The following is a 10,847-nucleotide window of genomic DNA, read 5'->3' as shown; positions in this document are numbered from 1 at the left end:
CTGGAAGAGTAAAGTCTTACCTACAATGGAGGACTGGAGATTGAAGGTTTCGCATCTTGCTGAAATGGCAAAAATTTCGGCTTATCTGAAGGATCACTCAAATGAACAATTTTTATCAATATGGAGAAGATGGATTGTTTATATTCAAAATAAGCATAGAATGGTGGAATACAATTTAGGTTTTTAGATAAATTTTTTTTCTTTTTTTTATATATATTTCACCTACTTATGTAGAATAATATTTTGTGGAGTTAGGGATATTAATATTAGTTTACTTTTAGTTGAATAGTATCCTGGGATTAGGTTTGTGAAGTCCGGGGGTGGGGGGTGGGGGGTAGGGTTTTTACACTGTGATGTATTTGTGATGTGCTTTTTTTTTATGATGAAAATAATAAAAATTTATATTTGAAAAAAAAAAAAATAAACAAAATTTTTACCCATCTGCACTGGCAGTGTTCAATAGCGCAGAAATTCTGGGCATGGAAAGGCCTATGTCATTTCTGCCTGACATATAGCTCTACTTATAAATAAGGGAGCTGTCAAACAAGAAGTGTCAGCTTTATAAACCTGCATGAATTGAGACAGGCTCTAAGCCAGACTTTAAAGAACAAAACACTCACTGACTTCTGCTCAGAAGCAGAAATCTGTCAGTTCTGCTCTCTTCTACATTTTGTTTAACTACATGATTTTTCTGTCCCATCTATAAATAAATTTACCAGTGTTGGTAATTTTTTATTAAAGAAAAGGAAAGGAAAGGGGAAAAAGCAAAATAGAATTTCACTTCATAAATCAGAAAGGCAAAGTATTTCATTTTTGAATTTGAAATTTGCCAGATACAATATTTTTAAGCACTTTGAAATATATTTTTGGCAAAATATGCTGTACTTTTCTTATCATTGAAAGCCAGAATGCATTTTTAACGCTGAATAGCTATATAGAAAACAACATAGCCATCCGTTGTTATTTGAGCATTGCTAAAGTTTTTGTAAAACCTGAAAAGTTAAAGTACAGTATTTGAACCTTAGAACAGAACAGAACAGAATAGGAGCTGGAAGGGACCTTGGAGGTCTTCTAGTCCAGTCCCCTGCTCAAGCAGGAAAACCTATACCATCTCAATTAATTAAAAAAAAGTTTTATGGTAATGTATAACTTGTCCTACTTGTGTCTGTCTATAGGGAAGTTATCATATCAACCATCAAACCAGATAAGTTAGTCAAAGTGCAATTATTTATACTTGATTGTGTAACACTTCATTCTTCTAATCTGAAGGCAAACAATTAAACCCAGATTTACTCTAGTGGTTGAATTAACTGTTTCATTTTGAGGCAATCACAGGGTGATTAAGGAAGAGTTCATTCTAGACCTTGATCACATGTGTTATTAACTTCCGGATCACTCTTTTTATGTGTATGCATGGAAGTTATAGTAGGTGATGGACAAGGAAAGAGAATTGTCTTCACACTCACCAGTATGCATCTTTTACCTCTAACAGCACTATCCAAGGGGATGGGGATGGTGGAGGGTGATAGATGAATAGACAAAGAAGCCACCAATTAGAACACAAACAATATATTTCTTTCCTATTTACTTATATATTAAGAAACATATTCTCTATAATACAGGAAAGAATATATAAGTATTCTAATGAAAGTTTATCCTTTAGAAATAAAGGATTTTGAGAAGTAGCCATTTCCAAAACAATTGACAAATGCAGACCTCATAGCTCCTTCACAATCCAGATAGCCCTCCTTCCTTTTACATTTAATGAGTAAAAGAAAAATACTGTCTAATTTATTAATGTATAGATCCCTCATACTCAGCAGAAATTTTGTCTTATTGTTTCTCTAAAATTTTCTCAAATGAATCTTTCTAAGCAATGCCCCATAACTGAAAGGCTTAGTGTTTAGGATTAATAGATTCCTACAAGAGAAATTTAATATTATTATTTAATTATTTTATTCAGTTGGGAGGCTGCTCAACTCCAAAAGTCTCTGAGTGTTCATAAAACATAAAAACAATATAAAAATAGTATAACAAAGACAAGGAAACAACAAAACCAGACTGAGACAAAGAAGAGAAAGAAGAACAAAAATAGCTAATCCTCAAACATCAACAAGTGACATCCCAAAAAAGGGGGCACTGATCAATGTAGCCCAAGCCTGGGAGAACTGCCAGGTCTTTATGGGTCTCTGGAATGCCAACAGGTTGTGAGTCATCCATGCATCCATTCAAGAGGGCAGCCATTTCAATGGAGAACAAATGCATCTTGGGTCTTGATGGATAGCATTGCTTAATCAAAGAAATCTGGAGAGTGTCAAACAATCTGTCAGCTTGAATCAGCAATCAGGCAACACAGGAGCATCCAGTCACCATGGATGTGGTTGGATAAGCATGTAGAACCAGTAAAATTATTCAACAGATGATTTGCTTTTTTAACAAGGATAATGATTTTATAAATATATACTTTGGTATTAACATAAATCACTTTTAAGGCTAAGGAAGGCTACCAGACAAGAAGATATTCAGCACTGAATTTCTAGGTCCCCACCCTCTGTTGTAAAAAAAGACTGTGGCCTGTTAATTCCCCTAATTATTTCCCCCCTCCCCCAAAAAGAAAAGACAGCATACCTCAAAGTCTTCTTCAGATTTCTTCTGATTGATGAGGGAAGAATGATGGCAGGAATAGTTTCTTGAAAATTTCTGTGCCTCTGTAATGTGTCCTAGGTACAAAGGACCACAGAGAACATTGATTCTAAGAAACATCCATGTGTGAAGAGGAAATTCTCTGGGAAATAATATTTTCCAAGAGCATCTGCAGCATCTCACTCATGCTGCTCAAGATAGGGTGATGAAAGAGTCCTAACCTGATGTTGACTTATCAAGTGGAAAGAGGGCAGACTATGGAGACTTGCAGATATTGGCTGAATCAGATCCTGATGGCACTGCAGAAAATGCAAAAATATAGTAGTTAATACCGTAATTGTTTTCTTGGCTATGGGAGTTAGCTTAACTTAAGTTTGTTATATTTTTACCCCAGACCTTTATATTTTAATAAATGGCAGAAAATAAAATATAAGTTGGGTTTGCTGTTGCAAACATAGGTCAATAAGAAATAGGGCACATTATTTTTAATGGCATAATCTTTCATATTCAGCATAACACATAAGAAAGCTTTATCAACCGCTCATTTATAGTCCTTTTTTTCTCCTTCTTGTTCTCTCTCAACACTTTGTTAGTACAAGCAGATGGGAGATTTAGATTTAGTTAATGTGTGTTGGTTTTGTAGATGGAGTTTGTGTAGGTAGAAGAATGATTTCCTTTTGCTCTTGGCAATATTGTTTCAGTACTATTCTTCCATGAGAACAGCTGCTAAAGTGACTGTATTGTTTATTCCTTGCCATTGAGGTTTGGCTGTGGAAATCATTTCCTAGTACGCAATGCATATGTAACTGTCTACTTCCTCAACTACTCCTTAGGTATTTTGGCCACAGATCACACAGCACAGGTATATTATAAACAATGGGTGTGGAGCCATTTCTGCATTTTTTATATCCTGCTGTAACTCCATACAACATAATCATCTCTTTCTCTCTCTCTGAAAGAAATGAAGAAGTGTTACCTTATAGATTCTGAAATTCTCCTAATGCAGTTCATATATTTTTCCATAAAATATAATATTATGCACTGCTAGTAACCATTCCAATTTCAAGTTGTTTTCCCAATGTATACCTTAAATTAGTTTTTCTAAGCCAATTTACAAATTTAAAACTTGTATTGACCAGAATGTGAGCAAGATCTTATTTAAACATGGCGGGAGACATTATTTCCCCCCTTTGTGCTTCAACATTACATTTGATTATTTCTTATTCATTTCTTGGCTGATTTGTCAAAATTGCTCTGTTAGTTCCGGTAGACAATAAAGGAAAGTAACCAAATAGTGTACATCTGTCTTCATCTCTGTAGTGATTTTTTCATATACTAAACACTATAATATATTTTTTGGATTCTGTGTGAGATAGTATTTATGAAACAAAATTCCATTGTTTTGATTGGGGATCTTTCATATTTTCTGAAAAGGAAATGGCCTTGAGTATTGTTGGTGAGCATAAAATGTGATGTTGAAGAAACAAATCATATGTGAGTGGCTACTTGATATTTGTATTGTTAATAGAGAATATTCAATTTATGACTACTTTTCTTGGTGCAAGAATAGAATAGAATAGAATAGAATAGAAGGGACCTTGGAGGTCTTCTAGTCCAGCCCCCTGCTCAAGCAGGAGAATCTATACCTGTGGTGGCAAAATTATGGCACGTGTGCCACAGGTGGCACCATCGCCCCAGTCCTATGCCTTCAGCTGGGTTTCATAAAACCTTTTCGCTTTAGGCTTCCGCCACCATGTGCAAAAAAAAGGTTCATTCAATCAATCAATCAATTTCAACTTCTGGCAGGAAAAAAAAAAGATCTCACAAAGTTGGATTGAACTTTTTAGTCCCACTCAGTCTCCTATTACCAAAACCATGCCCACCCAATGGGCCATGCCCACCCAATTGGCCACACCCGCTCTATGGGCCACGTCCACCCAGCACCAATGATACATAAGTGGGTTTTGGATTGAAGTTTGGGCACTCAGTCTCTAAAACGTTCACCATCACTGAGTCCTATACCGTCTCAGACAGGTGAATGTCTACTCTCTTCTTGAAAATCTCCAGTGATGGAGTGCCCACAATTTCTGGAAGTAAACTGTTCCACTGGTTGATTGTCCTCACTGTCAGGAAGTTTCTCCTTAATTCCAGGTTACTTCTCTCTTTGATTAGTTTCCAACCATTGTTTCTTGTCCTTCCCTCTGGTGATTTAGTGAACAACCTGGACCCCTCTTCTTTGTGGCAGCCCCTCAGATACTGGTACACTGCTATCATGTCTCCCTTATTTCTTCTTTTCTTTATACTAGCCAAACCTAAGTCCCATAGCTATTCTTCGTATGTTTTAGTCTCCAGGGCTTTGATCATCTTAGTTCTCTTCTCTGAATTTTTTCCAAACTCTCAACATCTTTTTTGTGATATGGTGACCAAAATTGGCTGCAGTATTCCAGGTGTGGTCTTACTAGGGTTTTATAAAGCAGTATTAATACTTTGCGTGATTTTGATTCTATGCCTCTGTTTATACAACCCAGGATTGTATAAAGCTTATTTGGTTGCTGTTGCACACAGCTGGCTCATAGTCAAGTGATTGTCCACTAAGACTCCAAAGTCCCTCACACAGTTACTGTTTTTAAGCCAGGTCTCACCAAAACTGTATTTATACCTTTGATTTTTCTTGCCTAAATGTAAGACTTTGCTTTTCTCCACATTGAAACTCATTTTGTTGGCTAGGGTCCATTGTTCAAGTTTGTCAAGTTCTTTTTGTATCCTGAGTTTGTCTTCTGGGGAGTTGGCTACTCCTGTCAGTTTGGTGTCATCTGCAAATTTGATGAGTTCCCCTTCAATTCCCTCATGAAAGTCATTTATAAAGATATTGAAGAGTACTGGACCTAAGACGGAACCTTACCCCACCACTTACTTCTCTCCATGTGGATGTAGTGCCATTGAGGACTACTTGTTGAGTACAGTTTGCCAGCCAGCTACAGATTCATCTGGAGTTGATGTTGTCTATTCCATCTTTTCCTAGCTTACAAAGGAGTAGGTTGTGGTCTACCTTGTCAAATGCCTTACTGAAGTCTAAGTATACTACGTCCACTGTGTTTCGCTGGTCTACTAGTTTAGTCAGTTTATCAAAGAATGAGGTGAGATTGCTTTGGCATGATCTGTTTTTAACAAATCCGTGCTGGCTACTAGTTATGACTTTGTTTGTTTCCAGTTGTTCGCAGATCTGTTTTTTTATTATTTCTAGGATCTTCCCAGGTATTAATGTTAAACTGATTGGTCTGTAGTTTCCTGAGTCCTTTTTTTTCCTCCTTTCTTGAAGATGGGAACCACATCAGCCCTTTTCCAATCCTCAGGTACTTCCACGGTGCTCCAGGATTTATGAAAGATGTGGTGCAACGGTTCTGAGATAACATCTGCCAGCTCTTTCAGATCTCTGGGCCACCCCAACGATGCCCTTGACGTGATGACCCGGTGTCTGGAGGCCATGAGGGTCTGGATGGGGAGAAACAGACTCAGGCTCAACCCTTCCAAGACCGAGTGGCTGTGGCTACCGGCGCCTCGGCATAGTCAGCTGATTCCATCGCTGACTATAGGGGGCGAAACTCTGGCCCCCTCGGATGGGGTACGCAATCTGGGTGTCCTCCTGGATCCACGGCTGACACTGGATGACCAGTTGGCGGCCGTGACCAGGGGGGCATTCTATCAGGTACGCCTGATCCACCAGTTGCGACCTTTTCTGGACCGGGATGCCTTGCGCACAGTCACTCATGCCCTGGTCACCTCCCGCCTGGACTACTGCAACGCTCTCTACATGGGGCTCCCCTTGAGGAGCACCCGGAGGCTCCAGCTAGTCCAAAATGCGGCCGCGCGGGCGGTGTTGGGAGGGACTCGTCGCTCCCATGTAACACCGCTGCTGCGCGAGCTGCATTGGCTGCCGGTGGCCTTCCGGGTGCGCTTCAAGGTGCTGACCATCATCTTTAAAGCGCTCCATGGCATCGGACCTGGATATCTTCGAGACCGCCTCCTGCCGCAGATTACCTCCCATCGGCCTATACGCTCCCACAGAGTGGGTCTCCTCAGGGTGCCGTCAGCCAGACAGTGCCGGCTGGCGACCCCAAGGGGGAGGGCCTTCTCTGTGGGAGCTCCCACCCTCTGGAATTAACTACCCCCAGAGATCAGGGTGATCCCTGATCTCCCTTCCTTCCGCCGCGCCCTTAAGACATGGTTATTCCAGCTTGCAGGACTGGCCTAGGGGAAAATTTTTAATGAGGGTTTTAAAGTAATTTTAAATTAACTAGACCAATTATTAATATTTGTTTTTAACTATGTTTTAATCTGTAGTTTTGGGATTTGCATTTTTATCTGGTTGTTAGCCGCCCTGAGTCCGCAAGGAGAAGGGCGGGATATAAATATAAACAATAAATAAAAATAGTCTATCGGGTCCCAGTAATTTATATTCATCAAGGTTGGATAGGTGTTCCCTTACCATTTTCTTGCTTATTTTAATTTTTGGTTTTAGTGCTTTTTTGGTGTGTTGGGCTATAGTTTCTTTTTGTGTGAAGACTGACGCAAAGTATGAGTTAAGCAGCTCTGCTTTCTCATGCTGCCTATAATTTCCTAGCCATCTTCTCTCTTTAGTGGGCCTACAGTTTCCTTGATTTTTTTTCTTGTTATTAATATGTTGGAAGAAACTTTTTTTGTAAAATTGTTTACTATTTTTTTTCATACAATTCAATAGTACTTATTCAACAATGTGCTGTCTGAGTTTATCATTCATTAATACAAATTTAATTCCTATTCCTTTATTCTTTTCTCCAGCCATTGATAAAACAAGTCCCAAGTCTGATAGTATTCTGTTTCTTCTTTTTCTTTCAATCTCATAGTAAGTCTGTCCATTTCTGCACATTCTAGTTTTTTTAAATTGTTTCTTCCTCTGATGGTATTTCTTCCTTTTTCCAATATTGTGCAAATATGATTCTTGCTGCTGTTATCACATGTAAAATCAAATATATACTTTGTTTATCAATCTTTTCTGGCATAATACCTAATAAAAAAAGATCAGGTTTAAAATCTACATGTTTTCCCAACATCTTTTCTAGCTAAGTATGTATTTTTTTCCTCTTTGCTTTAACACATGTCCACCTTATGACATATTTTAAATGTTTTTTCCAATCTTGCTAATGGCAAGTGGCATCTATAAAACATTTTATATAAATTTTCTTTATAAGAAGCTGCCATTGTCAGTTTGTAATTTCTTTCCCACAAGTTTTGCCATTTTTCTAATTCTATGTTATATCCTAAGTTCTTTGCCCATGTTATCATTGTTTCTTTAACGTGTTCATCTTCCATTTTCAAATTCATAAAAATTTATAGATTTTCTTAATTAGTTTCTCATCAGAGGTTAATAATGTCTGATCAAACAAGGTCTGCTCCTTATAATAACAATAATAATAACAATAATAAAGTTGGAAGGGACCCTGGAGGTCATCTAGTCCAACCCCCTGCTCAGGCAGGAAACCCTATACCATTTCAGACAAATGGCTGTCCAGTTTATTCTTAAAAACTTCCAGTGTTGGAGCATTCACCACTTCTGGAGGCAGGTTGTTCCACTGGTTAATTGTTCTAACTGTCAGGAAGTTTCTCCTCAGTTCTAGGTTGCTTCTCTCCTTGATTAGTTTCCACCCGTTGCTTCTTGTCCTGCCCTCAGGTGCCTTGGAAAATAGCTTGACTCCCTCTTCTTTGTGGCAGCCCTTGAGATATTGGAATACTGCTATCATATCCCCCCTCGTCCTTCTCTTCATTAAACTAGACATACCCAATTCCAGCAGCCTTTCCTTATATGCTTTGGCCTCCAGTCCCCTAATCATCTTTGTTGCTCTTCTCTGTATTCTTTCTAGAGTCTCAACATCTTTTTTACATCGTGGTGACCAAAACTGGATGCAGTATTCCAAGTGTGGCCTTACTAAGGCATTGTAAAGTGGTATTAATACTTCACGTGATCTTGATTCTATCTCTCTGTTAATGCAGCCCAGCACTGTGTTTAACATCTTTATCATATCTAACTTGCATTAATAATTATATCCACCATGATATTGTAGATCTACACCCTGATTTTCCATCTCTTGCTTAGATTTTAAATTCCCTTCAGAATTTAGAATATCTCTATATTCCATATTTTCTCAAAGTTAACTAAATTTGGATATATAAATGCTTCCATTGTTGAAAGCCATCCTGGAATTTTCAAATATATTTTACATTTTATTTTTCCCATGTTAATAATAATGTGTTTCTTATATAGTGGTTTTTAAAGTACTTATGCATTTTATTTACCCCATATCATATCCCTCCAAATATAAAAACCTTTTGTTTCTGAGAGTTATCCATTCTTTTACCCATGTTAATACAGATGCTTGATAATATAAAGCCCACTCTGGCAAGCCAAAACCTCCATTTTCCTTAGCTTCTTATAGCATTTTCAATTTAATTCTAGCTTTCCTTCCTTGCCAAATAAATTTCAAAATTAATGAATTTAAGTCTTCAAAAAAATTATCTTGTTTTATAGGTATTTTATATGTATTTCATAGGTATTTCTATTTCAAACGATGGAAGAAACTTTTTTTATTGTCCTTGATTTCTGTTGCAAGTCTTTGTTCGTTCTGAGTCTTTACTTTCCTGACTTCATCTTTGCATGTTCTGGCTGTCTGCTGATAATCAGCTTTAGTTATGTGCCCCTCTTTACATTTTTCGTATTTGTCCTTTTTGTCTTTTAGTTTGTTAGAGAGATCTTTGTGCAGCCATGCTGGCTTCCTCTTCGATTTCTTGTTTTTCTTTTTCAGTGGTATTGTGCTGGTATGGGCTTTTGTGATTGCATTTTTCAGGGTTTTCCATGCTTCCTGGGTTGTTTTCCCCTTTAGGATTTTCATCCATGGGATTTTTCCTAGGTTCTCTCTGAGTTTGTTAAAGTCAGCTCTTTTGAAATTTAGGACATTGATTGGATTGTTTCTATTGCTAGTGTTTGCATTATATTAAATTCCAGTATGACGTGGTCACTTTCGCCCAAGGTTCTGATAATTTCAATTCTCTCTATCACTTCTTCTCTGTTTGTAAGGATTAAGTCCAGTATAGCTTTACGGCTAGTTCCCTCCTCCCCCTTTTGGGTGACAAAGTTGTCGGCTAGTTTGGTTAGGAATCTGTTTGATTTCCCACTCACTGCAGAGTTTGTCTCCCAGTTGATATCTGGATAGTTGAAGTCTCCCATTACTACTGTGGTATGCTTCCTACATGTATTTGTTAACTGGTTGGCAAAAAGTTTGTCTATTTCTTCTGATTGGTTGAGTGGCATGTAATACACACCTATGGCAATGTTACTTTTTTTCCCTTTTATATTGACCCATATACATTCCGGAGAGATTTTATCTTTGATCATGTGCATTTTTGCAGATATGTAGTGTCCTCTTACATATAGTGCAACTCCCCCTCCTCTTTTATTTCTTTTGAACAAGTTGTATCCATCCATGCATCAGTCAATTCCATTCATGGATTTCATCCCACCAGGTTTCTGTTATGCCAACTATGTCATACCCTCCCTCATGTACTATTGCTTCTAGTTCGCCCTGTTTGTTCCCCAAGCTTTGAGCGTTTGTCTATAAGCATTTAAGACGTTTATGCCTGTCCATGGGAGTGTTTCCTGTATTTCCTGGTTGTATGTTCTCTTTTTTTTTTCATCACTGCCTACCTCATTGTTTGATTTTTTTTCTTGGAATTCGTGATTGATTTTGGGTTTTAGAAATTCTAGAGATTGGTCACCCTCAGTTTTAGTTTAAAGCCATCCTGATGAGTATTAAGTTTCAAATCTCTCTCCCACCTCCATGTATACAGAATTTTGGTCTTATTTTCAGGTTGACATACATTACAGATTTTGCTACTTTATTTCTTTTTCTCTCTGTCACCATCTACCCCACATTTATGCATTATATTGTAATGCTTTGTGGTTCTGTTAGATATGACAATGGATTGCAGTGATTTGTGTAGATGTGATGTTAAATTTTATTTATGGTTCACAGGAACAGTAGATTTTTGATGAGTTTAAACACATAGCAGATTTAAATACTCATGTGTTCTGGACATAGTGCTTGTTACTTTTTCAACTTTTGATGGATATTGGTCATGACCGGGACGCCTTGCGCACAGTCACTCATGCTCTC

The sequence above is a fragment of the Protobothrops mucrosquamatus genome, unplaced genomic scaffold (genome assembly GCF_001527695.2).
Source record: "Protobothrops mucrosquamatus isolate PMUCROS unplaced genomic scaffold, P.Mucros_1.0 scaffold_280, whole genome shotgun sequence".
In the NCBI taxonomy this organism is placed as follows: Eukaryota; Metazoa; Chordata; class Lepidosauria; order Squamata; family Viperidae; genus Protobothrops; species Protobothrops mucrosquamatus.
This window is presented reverse-complemented; position numbering follows the sequence as displayed.